This window comes from Ambystoma mexicanum, chromosome 2q (assembly GCF_040938575.1).
Source record: "Ambystoma mexicanum isolate Mex_15411 chromosome 2q, UKY_AmexF1_1, whole genome shotgun sequence".
Taxonomy (NCBI): Eukaryota; Metazoa; Chordata; class Amphibia; order Caudata; family Ambystomatidae; genus Ambystoma; species Ambystoma mexicanum.
Window position 1 is genome coordinate 125178936 of NC_090924.1, and position 16663 is coordinate 125195598.

The 16663-nt window shown below is 47.4% G+C and overlaps 12 non-coding genes across 12 annotated transcripts; all 12 read left to right on the forward strand.

Moving 5' to 3' along the window:
• The first annotated feature begins 842 nt into the window (after positions 1-842).
• TRNAP-UGG (transfer RNA proline (anticodon UGG)) lies at positions 843-914 on the forward strand. The gene has a single exon. It is a non-coding gene; the product is annotated as a tRNA-Pro (tRNA).
• A 1752-nt stretch (positions 915-2666) lies between these two features.
• TRNAP-UGG (transfer RNA proline (anticodon UGG)) lies at positions 2667-2738 on the forward strand. Its single transcript has one exon. It is a non-coding gene; the product is annotated as a tRNA-Pro (tRNA).
• Positions 2739-3158: 420 nt separating this feature from the next.
• On the forward strand, positions 3159-3231 carry TRNAV-CAC (transfer RNA valine (anticodon CAC)). Its single transcript has one exon. It is a non-coding gene; the product is annotated as a tRNA-Val (tRNA).
• A 1800-nt stretch (positions 3232-5031) lies between these two features.
• Positions 5032-5104, forward strand: TRNAV-CAC (transfer RNA valine (anticodon CAC)). The gene has a single exon. It is a non-coding gene; the product is annotated as a tRNA-Val (tRNA).
• A 1772-nt stretch (positions 5105-6876) lies between these two features.
• Positions 6877-6949, forward strand: TRNAV-CAC (transfer RNA valine (anticodon CAC)). Its single transcript has one exon. It is a non-coding gene; the product is annotated as a tRNA-Val (tRNA).
• Positions 6950-8260: 1311 nt separating this feature from the next.
• On the forward strand, positions 8261-8332 carry TRNAP-UGG (transfer RNA proline (anticodon UGG)). Its single transcript has one exon. It is a non-coding gene; the product is annotated as a tRNA-Pro (tRNA).
• Positions 8333-8752: 420 nt separating this feature from the next.
• On the forward strand, positions 8753-8825 carry TRNAV-CAC (transfer RNA valine (anticodon CAC)). The gene has a single exon. It is a non-coding gene; the product is annotated as a tRNA-Val (tRNA).
• Positions 8826-10625: 1800 nt separating this feature from the next.
• Positions 10626-10698, forward strand: TRNAV-CAC (transfer RNA valine (anticodon CAC)). The gene has a single exon. It is a non-coding gene; the product is annotated as a tRNA-Val (tRNA).
• A 1791-nt stretch (positions 10699-12489) lies between these two features.
• TRNAV-CAC (transfer RNA valine (anticodon CAC)) lies at positions 12490-12562 on the forward strand. Its single transcript has one exon. It is a non-coding gene; the product is annotated as a tRNA-Val (tRNA).
• A 1311-nt stretch (positions 12563-13873) lies between these two features.
• Positions 13874-13945, forward strand: TRNAP-UGG (transfer RNA proline (anticodon UGG)). Its single transcript has one exon. It is a non-coding gene; the product is annotated as a tRNA-Pro (tRNA).
• A 1808-nt stretch (positions 13946-15753) lies between these two features.
• TRNAP-UGG (transfer RNA proline (anticodon UGG)) lies at positions 15754-15825 on the forward strand. Its single transcript has one exon. It is a non-coding gene; the product is annotated as a tRNA-Pro (tRNA).
• A 420-nt stretch (positions 15826-16245) lies between these two features.
• TRNAV-CAC (transfer RNA valine (anticodon CAC)) lies at positions 16246-16318 on the forward strand. The gene has a single exon. It is a non-coding gene; the product is annotated as a tRNA-Val (tRNA).
• The last annotated feature ends 345 nt before the right edge of the window (positions 16319-16663 follow it).

Below are 16663 nucleotides of genomic sequence, written 5' to 3' on the forward strand. Positions count from 1 at the left end.
TGGACTGCTTCTGCTGAACTTCCTGAAAGCAGAGCTGGCGGGAGGAGGGACTTTTTGAGTGCTGGGAAAATTTGAGCTGGAAATTTGCATCGGCTGGACAGAGATTGCTTGGAGCAGCCAAAATATAATAACGGCCATGGCGCTCAAGTAAAGCAGAAAGCTTTTAGTATACACCTTTTGCACTCTTGTCAACGAAGCTGGGCTCTGTGAATGCTCACCCTACGCAAGAAAAGAGAACAGACTTTGCTGGTGACCTAAATATATCTCGCCTGATCGAGCACGATCGAGCTCTGAGTGAGCAGCTGTGCAATCGTCATCTTTACCAAAGGGGAGATGCTGCTTTTTCCAGTGTCACGCCCATGCTCTCAGGGCTGGAGGGAGGAGGGCTGCTTTTTGTTTTTACAGGCAAAAGGAAAGGCCCAGCCCTCAGAGCTTCTGCCAATGCAGATCCCAGCAGGTGCAAAATAAAGGCTCTCCCCCACCTTGCCAGCTGCAGATTGATCAGAAGACTGCTAGTCTAGTGTGTTGGGCCACTTTCTCTCTTCTGTGTATCGTCCCCTCTTATTACATAAACAGCATAAGAGGAATAAAGGAAGGAAGGAAGGAAGGAACAGTGTATCGCAAGCACCTTCCACCCTGATGTCAATGGGCCACCAACCTTCGGGATGAGGAGGAGACCTGTGAAGACAGTCAGAGCGTGCCGACTGGGGCATTCATTTGGCTCATGCACCGACAAGGCTTTCAGCGGCAGGAACAAACTTCAGGAATAGGCATTCTTGGCCTCGAATCCTAAGGGGGGTGCAAACGCTGAGGACAATTCCGTCAAATGCTCAAAGCACCGTGGCTTGTTGGTCTAGGGGTATGATTCTCGCTTTGGGTGCGAGAGGTCCCGGGTTCAAATCCCGGACGAGCCCAATCAAGGTGGTTAACTTGAGCTCCTTTTTTTTGTTTTTTCAATGTTATTTTCATTGGACAGACTCTCTGGTTTTCTCGGTAAGCAGTAGTCGATGAACAATTCACTTCCTGAACCTCTTTGCGTGCCATGTCCTTGCGACAAGCACTTTGTGTTCTCTGTTAGCTCTCAGTAACATTCCTTGATTTGCTTGTGAGTTTTGGCCGTCCGATCTCAAAGTGGAAATATGTCCTTCCCTCTGTACGCTGCATAGGCCCTCAGCTGGCATACTTGTATATGTGCGCATGCTTGATAGGACGTATGTTTTAGGCTGGATTGTGTGAGCTTCAGGCGCAAGGCATTTGATTAGTCTTTAAGCAGGTCCACTTGCACTGCCCTTTGCACCTGTTCTCCCAGTCCCTACAAAGGTGAGCAAGCAGCTGTTTCGGTAGTGGCAGAAACACTCTCTGCTGGCATTTTACACAAAATAGTTATTTTCCCCTTTTGTCACACACAAATGTAAAGTATGAACTTATTTGCGTTCCCATGGAAATAGCATATGCTCTCAAGAGCTTGAGAAATACACTGGGAAGGCAAGCATCCTCACATGTATTCTGTATATGGGGCCAATAAAAAAATGCACGCGCTTGCATTTTGTGTATGTAATGTTGCAGAGCACAGAGAGGATTTATTTTCCCTACTGCTGGGTATTTGGGTCTCTGGGATCACAGTTGGGTCCGCTCCGTCCTCTGAAATGGTCCATATTAGTTACATAGGTTAGTGTACCAAAGAAATAATACATTTTCATATACCGCTTCTTCATTTCTGTGTTCTGAGGGATTACCAGTTGTAAGAAATGCACTTGCCGGTACAGTGATTCCCTGGCTTTCTCTGGCCCGAGAAAGCTTTTCCTCTGAAGTGGGAACAGAAGTTGGACTGCTTCTGCTGAACTTCCTGAAAGCAGAGCTGGCGGGAGGAGGGACTTTTTGAGTGCTGGGAAAATTTGAGCTGGAAATTTGCATCGGCTGGACAGAGATTGCTTGGAGCTGCCAAAATATAATAACGGCCATGGCGCTCAAGTAAAGCAGAAAGCTTTTAGTATACACCTTTTGCACTCTTGTCAACGAAGCTGGGCTCTGTGAATGCTCACCCTACGCAAGAAAAGAGAACAGACTTTGCTGGTGACCTAAATATATCTCGCCTGATCGAGCACGATCGAGCTCTGAGTGAGCAGCTGTGCAATGGTCATCTTTACCAAAAGGGAGATGCTGCTTTTTCCAGTGTCACGCCCATGCTCTCAGGGCTGGAGGGAGGAGGGCTGCTTTTTGTTTTTACAGGCAAAAGGAAAGGCCCAGCCCTCAGAGCTTCTGCCAATGCAGATCCCAGCAGGTGCAAAATAAAGGCTCTCCCCCACCTTGCCAGCTGCAGATTGATCAGAAGACTGCTAGTCTAGTGTGTTGGGCCACTTTCTCTCTTTTGTGTATCGTCCCCTCTTATTACATAAACAGCATAAGAGGAATAAAGGAAGGAAGGAAGGAAGGAACAGTGTATCGCAAGCACCTTCCACCCTGATGTCAATGGGCCACCAACCTTCGGGATGAGGAGGAGACCTGTGAAGACAGTCAGAGCGTGCCGACTGGGGCATTCATTTGGCTCATACACCGACAAGGCTTTCAGCGGCAGGAACAAACTTCAGGAATAGGCATTCTTGGCCTCGAATCCTAAGGGGGGTGCAAACGCTGAGGACAATTCCGTCAAATGCTCAAAGGACCGTGGCTCGTTGGTCTAGGGGTATGATTCTCGCTTTGGGTGCGAGAGGTCCCGGGTTCAAATCCCGGACGAGCCCAATCAAGGTGGTTAACTTGAGCTCCTATTTTTTGTTTTTTCAATGTTATTTTCATTGGACAGACTCTCTGGTTTTCTCGGTAAGCAGTAGTCGATGAACAATTCACTTCCTGAACCTCTTTGCGTGCCATGTCCTTGCGACAAGCACTTTGTGTTCTCTGTTAGCTCTCAGTAACATTCCTTGATTTGCTTGTGAGTTTTGGCCGTCCGATCTCAAAGTGGAAATATGTCCTTCCCTCTGTACGCTGCATAGGCCCTCAGCTGGCATATTTGTATATGTGCGCATGCTTGATAGGACGTATGTTTTAGGCTGGATTGTGTGAGCTTCAGGCGCAAGGCATTTGATTAGTCTTTAAGCAGGTCCACTTGCACTGCCCTTTGCACCTGTTCTCCCAGTCCCTACAAAGGTGAGCAAGCAGCTGTTTCTGTAGTGTAGTGGTTATCACGTTTGCCTCACACGCGAAAGGTCCCCGGTTCGAGACCGGGCAGAAACACTCTCTGCTGGCATTTTACACAAAATAGTTTTTTTCCCCTTTTGTCACACACAAATGTAAAGTATGAACTTATTTGCGTTCCCATGGAAATAGCATATGCTCTCAAGAGCTTGAGAAATACACTGGGAAGGCAAGCATCCTCACATGTATTCTGTATATGGGGCCAATAAAAAAATGCACGCGCTTGCATTTTGTGTATGTAATGTTGCAGAGCACAGGGAGGATTTATTTTCCCTACTGCTGGGTATTTGGGTCTCTGGGATCACAGTTGGGTCCGCTCCGTCCTCTGAAATGGTCCATATTAGTTACATAGGTTAGTGTACCAAAGAAATAATACATTTTCATATACAGCTTCTTCATTTCTGTGTTCTGAGGGATTACCAGTTGTAAGAAATGCACTTGCCGGTACAGTGATTCCCTGGCTTTCTCTGGCCCGAGAAAGCTTTTCCTCTGAAGTGGGAACAGAAGTTGGACTGCTTCTGCTGAACTTCCTGAAAGCAGAGCTGGCGGGAGGAGGGACTTTTTGAGTGCTGGGAAAATTTGAGCTGGAAATTTGCATCGGCTGGACAGAGATTGCTTGGAGCAGCCAAAATATAATAACGGCCATGGCGCTCAAGTAAAGCAGAAAGCTTTTAGTATACACCTTTTGCACTCTTGTCAACGAAGCTGGGCTCTGTGAATGCTCACCCTACGCAAGAAAAGAGAACAGACTTTGCTGGTGACCTAAATATATCTCGCCTGATCGAGCACGATCGAGCTCTGAGTGAGCAGCTGTGCAATCGTCATCTTTACCAAAGGGGAGATGCTGCTTTTTCCAGTGTCACGCCCATGCTCTCAGGGCTGGAGGGAGGAGGGCTGCTTTTTGTTTTTACAGGCAAAAGGAAAGGCCCAGCCCTCATAGCTTCTGCCAATGCAGATCCCAGCAGGTGCAAAATAAAGGCTCTCCCCCACCTTGCCAGCTGCAGATTGATCAGAAGACTGCTAGTCTAGTGTGTTGGGCCACTTTCTCTCTTCTGTGTATCGTCCCCTCTTATTACATAAACAGCATAAGAGGAATAAAGGAAGGAAGGAAGGAAGGAACAGTGTATCGCAAGCACCTTCCACCCTGATGTCAATGGGCCACCAACCTTCGGGATGAGGAGGAGACCTGTGAAGACAGTCAGAGCGTGCCGACTGGGGCATTCATTTGGCTCATACACCGACAAGGCTTTCAGCGGCAGGAACAAACTTCAGGAATAGGCATTCTTGGCCTCGAATCCTAAGGGGGGTGCAAACGCTGAGGACAATTCCGTCAAATGCTCAAAGGACCGTGGCTCGTTGGTCTAGGGGTATGATTCTCGCTTTGGGTGCGAGAGGTCCCGGGTTCAATAGGACGAGCCCAATCAAGGTGGTTAACTTGAGCTCCTTTTTTTTGTTTTTTCAATGTTATTTTCATTGGACAGACTCTCTGGTTTTCTCGGTAAGCAGTAGTCGATGAACAATTCACTTCCTGAACCTCTTTGCGTGCCATGTCCTTGCGACAAGCACTTTGTGTTCTCTGTTAGCTCTCAGTAACATTCCTTGATTTGCTTGTGAGTTTTGGCCGTCCGATCTCAAAGTGGAAATATGTCCTTCCCTCTGTACGCTGCATAGGCCCTCAGCTGGCATACTTGTATATGTGCGCATGCTTGATAGGACGTATGTTTTAGGCTGGATTGTGTGAGCTTCAGGCGCAAGGCATTTGATTAGTCTTTAAGCAGGTCCACTTGCACTGCCCTTTGCACCTGTTCTCCCAGTCCCTACAAAGGTGAGCAAGCAGATGTTTCTGTAGTGTAGTGGTTATCACGTTCGCCTCACATGCGAAAGGTCCCCGGTTCGAGACCGGGCAGAAACACTCTCTGCTGGCATTTTACACAAAATAGTTATTTTCCCCTTTTGTCACACACAAATGTAAAGTATGAACTTATTTGCGTTCCCATGGAAATAGCATATGCTCTCAAGAGCTTGAGAAATACACTGGGAAGGCAAGCATCCTCACATGTATTCTGTATATGGGGCCAATAAAAAAATGCACGCGCTTGCATTTTGTGTATGTAATGTTGCAGAGCACAGAGAGGATTTATTTTCCCTACTGCTGGGTATTTGGGTCTCTGGGATCACAGTTGGGTCCGCTCCGTCCTCTGAAATGGTCCATATTAGTTACATAGGTTAGTGTACCAAAGAAATAATACATTTTCATATACCGCTTCTTCATTTCTGTGTTCTGAGGGATTACCAGTTGTAAGAAATGCACTTGCCGGTACAGTGATTCCCTGGCTTTCTCTGGCCCGAGAAAGCTTTTCCTCTGAAGTGGGAACAGAAGTTGGACTGCTTCTGCTGAACTTCCTGAAAGCAGAGCTGGCGGGAGGAGGGACTTTTTGAGTGCTGGGAAAATTTGAGCTGGAAATTTGCATCGGCTGGACAGAGATTGCTTGGAGCAGCCAAAATATAATAACGGCCATGGCGCTCAAGTAAAGCAGAAAGCTTTTAGTATACACCTTTTGCACTCTTGTCAACGAAGCTGGGCTCTGTGAATGCTCACCCTACGCAAGAAAAGAGAACAGACTTTGCTGGTGACCTAAATATATCTCGCCTGATCGAGCACGATCGAGCTCTGAGTGAGCAGCTGTGCAATGGTCATCTTTACCAAAAGGGAGATGCTGCTTTTTCCAGTGTCACGCCCATGCTCTCAGGGCTGGAGGGAGGAGGGCTGCTTTTTGTTTTTACAGGCAAAAGGAAAGGCCCAGCCCTCAGAGCTTCTGCCAATGCAGATCCCAGCAGGTGCAAAATAAAGGCTCTCCCCCACCTTGCCAGCTGCAGATTGATCAGAAGACTGCTAGTCTAGTGTGTTGGGCCACTTTCTCTCTTCTGTGTATCGTCCCCTCTTATTACATAAACAGCATAAGAGGAATAAAGGAAGGAAGGAAGGAAGGAACAGTGTATCGCAAGCACCTTCCACCCTGATGTCAATGGGCCACCAACCTTCGGGATGAGGAGGAGACCTGTGAAGACAGTCAGAGCGTGCCGACTGGGGCATTCATTTGGCTCATACACCGACAAGGCTTTCAGCGGCAGGAACAAACTTCAGGAATAGGCATTCTTGGCCTCGAATCCTAAGGGGGGTGCAAACGCTGAGGACAATTCCGTCAAATGCTCAAAGGACCGTGGCTCGTTGGTCTAGGGGTATGATTCTCGCTGGACGAGCCCAATCAAGGTGGTTAACTTGAGCTCCTATTTTTTGTTTTTTCAATGTTATTTTCATTGGACAGACTCTCTGGTTTTCTCGGTAAGCAGTAGTCGATGAACAATTCACTTCCTGAACCTCTTTGCGTGCCATGTCCTTGCGACAAGCACTTTGTGTTCTCTGTTAGCTCTCAGTAACATTCCTTGATTTGCTTGTGAGTTTTGGCCGTCCGATCTCAAAGTGGAAATATGTCCTTCCCTCTGTACGCTGCATAGGCCCTCAGCTGGCATATTTGTATATGTCCGCATGCTTGATAGGACGTATGTTTTAGGCTGGATTGTGTGAGCTTCAGGCGCAAGGCATTTGATTAGTCTTTAAGCAGGTCCACTTGCACTGCCCTTTGCACCTGTTCTCCCAGTCCCTACAAAGGTGAGCAAGCAGCTGTTTCTGTAGTGTAGTGGTTATCACGTTCGCCTCACACGCGAAAGGTCCCCGGTTCGAGACCGGGCAGAAACACTCTCTGCTGGCATTTTACACAAAATAGTTTTTTTCCCCTTTTGTCACACACAAATGTAAAGTATGAACTTATTTGCGTTCCCATGGAAATAGCATATGCTCTCAAGAGCTTGAGAAATACACTGGGAAGGCAAGCATCCTCACATGTATTCTGTATATGGGGCCAATAAAAAAATGCACGCGCTTGCATTTTGTGTATGTAATGTTGCAGAGCACAGGGAGGATTTATTTTCCCTACTGCTGGGTATTTGGGTCTCTGGGATCACAGTTGGGTCCGCTCCGTCCTCTGAAATGGTCCATATTAGTTACATAGGTTAGTGTACCAAAGAAATAATACATTTTCATATACAGCTTCTTCATTTCTGTGTTCTGAGGGATTACCAGTTGTAAGAAATGCACTTGCCGGTACAGTGATTCCCTGGCTTTCTCTGGCCCGAGAAAGCTTTTCCTCTGAAGTGGGAACAGAAGTTGGACTGCTTCTGCTGAACTTCCTGAAAGCAGAGCTGGCGGGAGGAGGGACTTTTTGAGTGCTGGGAAAATTTGAGCTGGAAATTTGCATCGGCTGGACAGAGATTGCTTGGAGCAGCCAAAATATAATAACGGCCATGGCGCTCAAGTAAAGCAGAAAGCTTTTAGTATACACCTTTTGCACTCTTGTCAACGAAGCTGGGCTCTGTGAATGCTCACCCTACGCAAGAAAAGAGAACAGACTTTGCTGGTGACCTAAATATATCTCGCCTGATCGAGCACGATCGAGCTCTGAGTGAGCAGCTGTGCAATCGTCATCTTTACCAAAGGGGAGATGCTGCTTTTTCCAGTGTCACGCCCATGCTCTCAGGGCTGGAGGGAGGAGGGCTGCTTTTTGTTTTTACAGGCAAAAGGAAAGGCCCAGCCCTCAGAGCTTCTGCCAATGCAGATCCCAGCAGGTGCAAAATAAAGGCTCTCCCCCACCTTGCCAGCTGCAGATTGATCAGAAGACTGCTAGTCTAGTGTGTTGGGCCACTTTCTCTCTTCTGTGTATCGTCCCCTCTTATTACATAAACAGCATAAGAGGAATAAAGGAAGGAAGGAAGGAAGGAACAGTGTATCGCAAGCACCTTCCACCCTGATGTCAATGGGCCACCAACCTTCGGGATGAGGAGGAGACCTGTGAAGACAGTCAGAGCGTGCCGACTGGGGCATTCATTTGGCTCATGCACCGACAAGGCTTTCAGCGGCAGGAACAAACTTCAGGAATAGGCATTCTTGGCCTCGAATCCTAAGGGGGGTGCAAACGCTGAGGACAATTCCGTCAAATACTCAAAGGACCGTGGCTTGTTGGTCTAGGGGTATGATTCTCGCTTTGGGTGCGAGAGGTCCCGGGTTCAAATCCCGGACGAGCCCAATCAAGGTGGTTAACTTGAGCTCCTTTTTTTTGTTTTTTCAATGTTATTTTCATTGGACAGACTCTCTGGTTTTCTCGGTAAGCAGTAGTCGATGAACAATTCACTTCCTGAACCTCTTTGCGTGCCATGTCCTTGCGACAAGCACTTTGTGTTCTCTGTTAGCTCTCAGTAACATTCCTTGATTTGCTTGTGAGTTTTGGCCGTCCGATCTCAAAGTGGAAATATGTCCTTCCCTCTGTACGCTGCATAGGCCCTCAGCTGGCATACTTGTATATGTGCGCATGCTTGATAGGACGTATGTTTTAGGCTGGATTGTGTGAGCTTCAGGCGCAAGGCATTTGATTAGTCTTTAAGCAGGTCCACTTGCACTGCCCTTTGCACCTGTTCTCCCAGTCCCTACAAAGGTGAGCAAGCAGCTGTTTCTGTAGTGTAGTGGTTATCACGTTCGCCTCACACGCGAAAGGTCCCCGGTTCGAGACCGGGCAGAAACACTCTCTGCTGGCATTTTACACAAAATAGTTTTTTTCCCCTTTTGTCACACACAAATGTAAAGTATGAACTTATTTGCGTTCCCATGGAAATAGCATATGCTCTCAAGAGCTTGAGAAATACACTGGGAAGGCAAGCATCCTCACATGTATTCTGTATATGGGGCCAATAAAAAAATGCACGCGCTTGCATTTTGTGTATGTAATGTTGCAGAGCACAGGGAGGATTTATTTTCCCTACTGCTGGGTATTTGGGTCTCTGGGATCACAGTTGGGTCCGCTCCGTCCTCTGAAATGGTCCATATTAGTTACATAGGTTAGTGTACCAAAGAAATAATACATTTTCATATACAGCTTCTTCATTTCTGTGTTCTGAGGGATTACCAGTTGTAAGAAATGCACTTGCCGGTACAGTGATTCCCTGGCTTTCTCTGGCCCGAGAAAGCTTTTCCTCTGAAGTGGGAACAGAAGTTGGACTGCTTCTGCTGAACTTCCTGAAAGCAGAGCTGGCGGGAGGAGGGACTTTTTGAGTGCTGGGAAAATTTGAGCTGGAAATTTGCATCGGCTGGACAGAGATTGCTTGGAGCAGCCAAAATATAATAACGGCCATGGCGCTCAAGTAAAGCAGAAAGCTTTTAGTATACACCTTTTGCACTCTTGTCAACGAAGCTGGGCTCTGTGAATGCTCGCCCTACGCAAGAAAAGAGAACATACTTTGCTGGTGACCTAAATATATCTCGCCTGATCGAGCACGATCGAGCTCTGAGTGAGCAGCTGTGCAATGGTCATCTTTACCAAAGGGGAGATGCTGCTTTTTCCAGTGTCACGCCCATGCTCTCAGGGCTGGAGGGAGGAGGGCTGCTTTTTGTTTTTACAGGCAAAAGGAAAGGCCCAGCCCTCAGAGCTTCTGCCAATGCAGATCCCAGCAGGTGCAAAATAAAGGCTCTCCCCCACCTTGCCAGCTGCAGATTGATCAGAAGACTGCTAGTCTAGTGTGTTGGGCCACTTTCTCTCTTCTGTGTATCGTCCCCTCTTATTACATAAACAGCATAAGAGGAATAAAGGAAGGAAGGAAGGAAGGAACAGTGTATCGCAAGCACCTTCCACCCTGATGTCAATGGGCCACCAACCTTCGGGATGAGGAGGAGACCTGTGAAGACAGTCAGAGCGTGCCGACTGGGGCATTCATTTGGCTCATACACCGACAAGGCTTTCAGCGGCAGGAACAAACTTCAGGAATAGGCATTCTTGGCCTCGAATCCTAAGGGGGGTGCAAACGCTGAGGACAATTCCGTCAAATGCTCAAAGGACCGTGGCTCGTTGGTCTAGGGGTATGATTCTCGCTTTGGGTGCGAGAGGTCCCGGGTTCAATAGGACGAGCCCAATCAAGGTGGTTAACTTGAGCTCCTTTTTTTTGTTTTTTCAATGTTATTTTCATTGGACAGACTCTCTGGTTTTCTCGGTAAGCAGTAGTCGATGAACAATTCACTTCCTGAACCTCTTTGCGTGCCATGTCCTTGCGACAAGCACTTTGTGTTCTCTGTTAGCTCTCAGTAACATTCCTTGATTTGCTTGTGAGTTTTGGCCGTCCGATCTCAAAGTGGAAATATGTCCTTCCCTCTGTACGCTGCATAGGCCCTCAGCTGGCATACTTGTATATGTGCGCATGCTTGATAGGACGTATGTTTTAGGCTGGATTGTGTGAGCTTCAGGCGCAAGGCATTTGATTAGTCTTTAAGCAGGTCCACTTGCACTGCCCTTTGCACCTGTTCTCCCAGTCCCTACAAAGGTGAGCAAGCAGCTGTTTCTGTAGTGTAGTGGTTATCACGCTCGCCTCACATGCGAAAGGTCCCCGGTTCGAGACCGGGCAGAAACACTCTCTGCTGGCATTTTACACAAAAATAGTTATTTTCCCCTTTTGTCACACACAAATGTAAAGTATGAACTTATTTGCGTTCCCATGGAAATAGCATATGCTCTCAAGAGCTTGAGAAATACACTGGGAAGGCAAGCATCCTCACATGTATTCTGTATATGGGGCCAATAAAAAAATGCACGCGCTTGCATTTTGTGTATGTAATGTTGCAGAGCACAGAGAGGATTTATTTTCCCTACTGCTGGGTATTTGGGTCTCTGGGATCACAGTTGGGTCCGCTCCGTCCTCTGAAATGGTCCATATTAGTTACATAGGTTAGTGTACCAAAGAAATAATACATTTTCATATACCGCTTCTTCATTTCTGTGTTCTGAGGGATTACCAGTTGTAAGAAATGCACTTGCCGGTACAGTGATTCCCTGGCTTTCTCTGGCCCGAGAAAGCTTTTCCTCTGAAGTGGGAACAGAAGTTGGACTGCTTCTGCTGAACTTCCTGAAAGCAGAGCTGGCGGGAGGAGGGACTTTTTGAGTGCTGGGAAAATTTGAGCTGGAAATTTGCATCGGCTGGACAGAGATTGCTTGGAGCAGCCAAAATATAATAACGGCCATGGCGCTCAAGTAAAGCAGAAAGCTTTTAGTATACACCTTTTGCACTCTTGTCAACGAAGCTGGGCTCTGTGAATGCTCACCCTACGCAAGAAAAGAGAACAGACTTTGCTGGTGACCTAAATATATCTCGCCTGATCGAGCACGATCGAGCTCTGAGTGAGCAGCTGTGCAATGGTCATCTTTACCAAAAGGGAGATGCTGCTTTTTCCAGTGTCACGCCCATGCTCTCAGGGCTGGAGGGAGGAGGGCTGCTTTTTGTTTTTACAGGCAAAAGGAAAGGCCCAGCCCTCAGAGCTTCTGCCAATGCAGATCCCAGCAGGTGCAAAATAAAGGCTCTCCCCCAACTTGCCAGCTGCAGATTGATCAGAAGACTGCTAGTCTAGTGTGTTGGGCCACTTTCTCTCTTCTGTGTATCGTCCCCTCTTATTACATAAACAGCATAAGAGGAATAAAGGAAGGAAGGAAGGAAGGAACAGTGTATCGCAAGCACCTTCCACCCTGATGTCAATGGGCCACCAACCTTCGGGATGAGGAGGAGACCTGTGAAGACAGTCAGAGCGTGCCGACTGGGGCATTCATTTGGCTCATACACCGACAAGGCTTTCAGCGGCAGGAACAAACTTCAGGAATAGGCATTCTTGGCCTCGAATCCTAAGGGGGGTGCAAACGCTGAGGACAATTCCGTCAAATGCTCAAAGGACCGTGGCTCGTTGGTCTAGGGGTATGATTCTCGCTTTGGGTGCGAGAGGTCCCGGACGAGCCCAATCAAGGTGGTTAACTTGAGCTCCTTTTTTTTGTTTTTTCAATGTTATTTTCATTGGACAGACTCTCTGGTTTTCTCGGTAAGCAGTAGTCGATGAACAATTCACTTCCTGAACCTCTTTGCGTGCCATGTCCTTGCGACAAGCACTTTGTGTTCTCTGTTAGCTCTCAGTAACATTCCTTGATTTGCTTGTGAGTTTTGGCCGTCCGATCTCAAAGTGGAAATATGTCCTTCCCTCTGTACGCTGCATAGGCCCTCAGCTGGCATACTTGTATATGTGCGCATGCTTGATAGGACGTATGTTTTAGGCTTGATTGTGTGAGCTTCAGGCGCAAGGCATTTGATTAGTCTTTAAGCAGGTCCACTTGCACTGCCCTTTGCACCTGTTCTCCCAGTCCCTACAAAGGTGAGCAAGCAGCTGTTTCTGTAGTGTAGTGGTTATCACGTTCGCCTCACACGCGAAAGGTCCCCGGTTCGAGACCGGGCAGAAACACTCTCTGCTGGCATTTTACACAAAATAGTTTTTTTCCCCTTTTGTCACACACAAATGTAAAGTATGAACTTATTTGCGTTCCCATGGAAATAGCATATGCTCTCAAGAGCTTGAGAAATACACTGGGAAGGCAAGCATCCTCACATGTATTCTGTATATGGGGCCAATAAAAAAATGCACGCGCTTGCATTTTGTGTATGTAATGTTGCAGAGCACAGAGAGGATTTATTTTCCCTACTGCTGGGTATTTGGGTCTCTGGGATCACAGTTGGGTCCGCTCCGTCCTCTGAAATGGTCCATATTAGTTACATAGGTTAGTGTACCAAAGAAATAATACATTTTCATATACAGCTTCTTCATTTCTGTGTTCTGAGGGATTACCAGTTGTAAGAAATGCACTTGCCGGTACAGTGATTCCCTGGCTTTCTCTGGCCCGAGAAAGCTTTTCCTCTGAAGTGGGAACAGAAGTTGGACTGCTTCTGCTGAACTTCCTGAAAGCAGAGCTGGCGGGAGGAGGGACTTTTTGAGTGCTGGGAAAATTTGAGCTGGAAATTTGCATCGGCTGGACAGAGATTGCTTGGAGCAGCTAAAATATAATAACGGCCATGGCGCTCAAGTAAAGCAGAAAGCTTTTAGTATACACCTTTTGCACTCTTGTCAACGAAGCTGGGCTCTGTGAATGCTCACCCTACGCAAGAAAAGAGAACAGACTTTGCTGGTGACCTAAATATATCTCGCCTGATCGAGCACGATCGAGCTCTGAGTGAGCAGCTGTGCAATGGTCATCTTTACCAAAGGGGAGATGCTGCTTTTTCCAGTGTCACGCCCATGCTCTCAGGGCTGGAGGGAGGAGGGCTGCTTTTTGTTTTTACAGGCAAAAGGAAAGGCCCAGCCCTCAGAGCTTCTGCCAATGCAGATCCCAGCAGGTGCAAAATAAAGGCTCTCCCCCACCTTGCCAGCTGCAGATTGATCAGAAGACTGCTAGTCTAGTGTGTTGGGCCACTTTCTCTCTTCTGTGTATCGTCCCCTCTTATTACATAAACAGCATAAGAGGAATAAAGGAAGGAAGGAAGGAAGGAACAGTGTATCGCAAGCACCTTCCACCCTGATGTCAATGGGCCACCAACCTTCGGGATGAGGAGGAGACCTGTGAAGACAGTCAGAGCGTGCCGACTGGGGCATTCATTTGGCTCATACACCGACAAGGCTTTCAGCGGCAGGAACAAACTTCAGGAATAGGCATTCTTGGCCTCGAATCCTAAGGGGGGTGCAAACGCTGAGGACAATTCCGTCAAATGCTCAAAGGACCGTGGCTCGTTGGTCTAGGGGTATGATTCTCGCTTTGGGTGCGAGAGGACCCGGGTTCAAATCCCGGACGAGCCCAATCAAGGTGGATAACTTGAGCTCCTTTTTTTTGTTTTTTCAATGTTATTTTCATTGGACAGACTCTCTGGTTTTCTCGGTAAGCAGTAGTCGATGAACAATTCACTTCCTGAACCTCTTTGCGTGCCATGTCCTTGCGACAAGCACTTTGTGTTCTCTGTTAGCTCTCAGTAACATTCCTTGATTTGCTTGTGAGTTTTGGCCGTCCGATCTCAAAGTGGAAATATGTCCTTCCCTCTGTACGCTGCATAGGCCCTCAGCTGGCATACTTGTATATGTGCGCATGCTTGATAGGACGTATGTTTTAGGCTGGATTGTGTGAGCTTCAGGCGCAAGGCATTTGATTAGTCTTTAAGCAGGTCCACTTGCACTGCCCTTTGCACCTGTTCTCCCAGTCCCTACAAAGGTGAGCAAGCAGCTGTTTCTGTAGTGTAGTGGTTATCACGTTCGTCCCACACGCGAAAGGGCCCCGGTTCGAGACCGGGCAGAAACACTCTCTGCTGGCATTTTACACAAAATAATTTTTTTCCCCTTTTGTCACACACAAATGTAAAGTATGAACTTATTTGCGTTCCCATGGAAATAGCATATGCTCTCAAGAGCTTGAGAAATACACTGGGAAGGCAAGCATCCTCACATGTATTCTGTATATGGGGCCAATAAAAAAATGCACGCGCTTGCATTTTGTGTATGTAATGTTGCAGAGCACAGAGAGGATTTATTTTCCCTACTGCTGGGTATTTGGGTCTCTGGGATCACAGTTGGGTCAGCTCCGTCCTCTGAAATGGTCCATATTAGTTACATAGGTTAGTGTACCAAAGAAATAATACATTTTCATATACAGCTTCTTCATTTCTGTGTTCTGAGGGATTACCAGTTGTAAGAAATGCACTTGCCGGTACAGTGATTCCCTGGCTTTCTCTGGCCCGAGAAAGCTTTTCCTCTGAAGTGGGAACAGAAGTTGGACTGCTTCTGCTGAACTTCCTGAAAGCAGAGCTGGCGGGAGGAGGGACTTTTTGAGTGCTGGGAAAATTTGAGCTGGAAATTTGCATCGGCTGGACAGAGATTGCTTGGAGCAGCCAAAATATAATAACGGCCATGGCGCTCAAGTAAAGCAGAAAGCTTTTAGTATACACCTTTTGCACTCTTGTCAACGAAGCTGGGCTCTGTGAATGCTCACCCTGCGCAAGAAAAGAGAACAGACTTTGCTGGTGACCTAAATATATCTCGCCTGATCGAGCACGATCGAGCTCTGAGTGAGCAGCTGTGCAATGGTCATCTTTACCAAAGGGGAGATGCTGCTTTTTCCAGTGTCACGCCCATGCTCTCAGGGCTGGAGGGAGGAGGGCTGCTTTTTGTTTTTACAGGCAAAAGGAAAGGCCCAGCCCTCAGAGCTTCTGCCAATGCAGATCCCAGCAGGTGCAAAATAAAGGCTCTCCCCCACCTTGCCAGCTGCAGATTGATCAGAAGACTGCTAGTCTAGTGTGTTGGGCCACTTTCTCTCTTCTGTGTATCGTCCCCTCTTATTACATAAACAGCATAAGAGGAATAAAGGAAGGAAGGAAGGAAGGAAGGAACAGTGTATCGCAAGCACCTTCCACCCTGATGTCAATGGGCCACCAACCTTCGGGATGAGGAGGAGACCTGTGAAGACAGTCAGAGCGTGCCGACTGGGGCATTCATTTGGCTCATACACCGACAAGGCTTTCAGCGGCAGGAACAAACTTCAGGAATAGGCATTCTTGGCCTCGAATCCTAAGGGGGGTGCAAACGCTGAGGACAGTTCCGTCAAATGCTCAAAGGACCGTGGCTCGTTGGTCTAGGGGTATGATTCTCGCTTTGGGTGCGAGAGTTCCCGGGTTCAAATCCCGGACGAGCCCAATCAAGGTGGTTAACTTGAGCTCCTTTTTTTTGTTTTTTCAATGTTATTTTCATTGGACAGACTCTCTGGTTTTCTCGGTAAGCAGTAGTCGATGAACAATTCACTTCCTGAACCTCTTTGCGTGCCATGTCCTTGCGACAAGCACTTTGTGTTCTCTGTTAGCTCTCAGTAACATTCCTTGATTTTCTTGTGAGTTTTGGCCGTCCGATCTCAAAGTGGAAATATGTCCTTCCCTCTGTACGCTGCATAGGCCCTCAGCTGGCATACTTGTATATGTGCGCATGCTTGATAGGACGTATGTTTTAGGCTGGATTGTGTGAGCTTCAGGCGCAAGGCATTTGATTAGTCTTTAAGCAGGTCCACTTGCACTGCCCTTTGCACCTGTTCTCCCAGTCCCTACAAAGGTGAGCAAACAGCTGTTTCTGTAGTGTAGTGGTTATCACGTTCGCCTCACACGCGAAAGGTCCCCGGTTCGAGACCGGGCAGAAACACTCTCTGCTGGCATTTTACACAAAATAGTTTTTTTCCCCTTTTGTCACACACAAATGTAAAGTATGAACTTATTTGCGTTCCCATGGAAATAGCATATGCTCTCAAGAGCTTGAGAAATACACTGGGAAGGCAAGCATCCTCACATGTATTCTGTATATGGGGCCAATAAAAAAATGCACGCGCTTGCATTTTGTGAATGTAATGTTGCAGAGCACAGGGAGGATTTATTTTCCCTACTGCTGGGTATTTGGGTCTCTGGGATCACAGTTGGGTCCGCTCCGTCCTCTGAAATGGTCCATATTAGTTACATAGGTTAGTGTACCAAAGAAATAATACATTTTCAT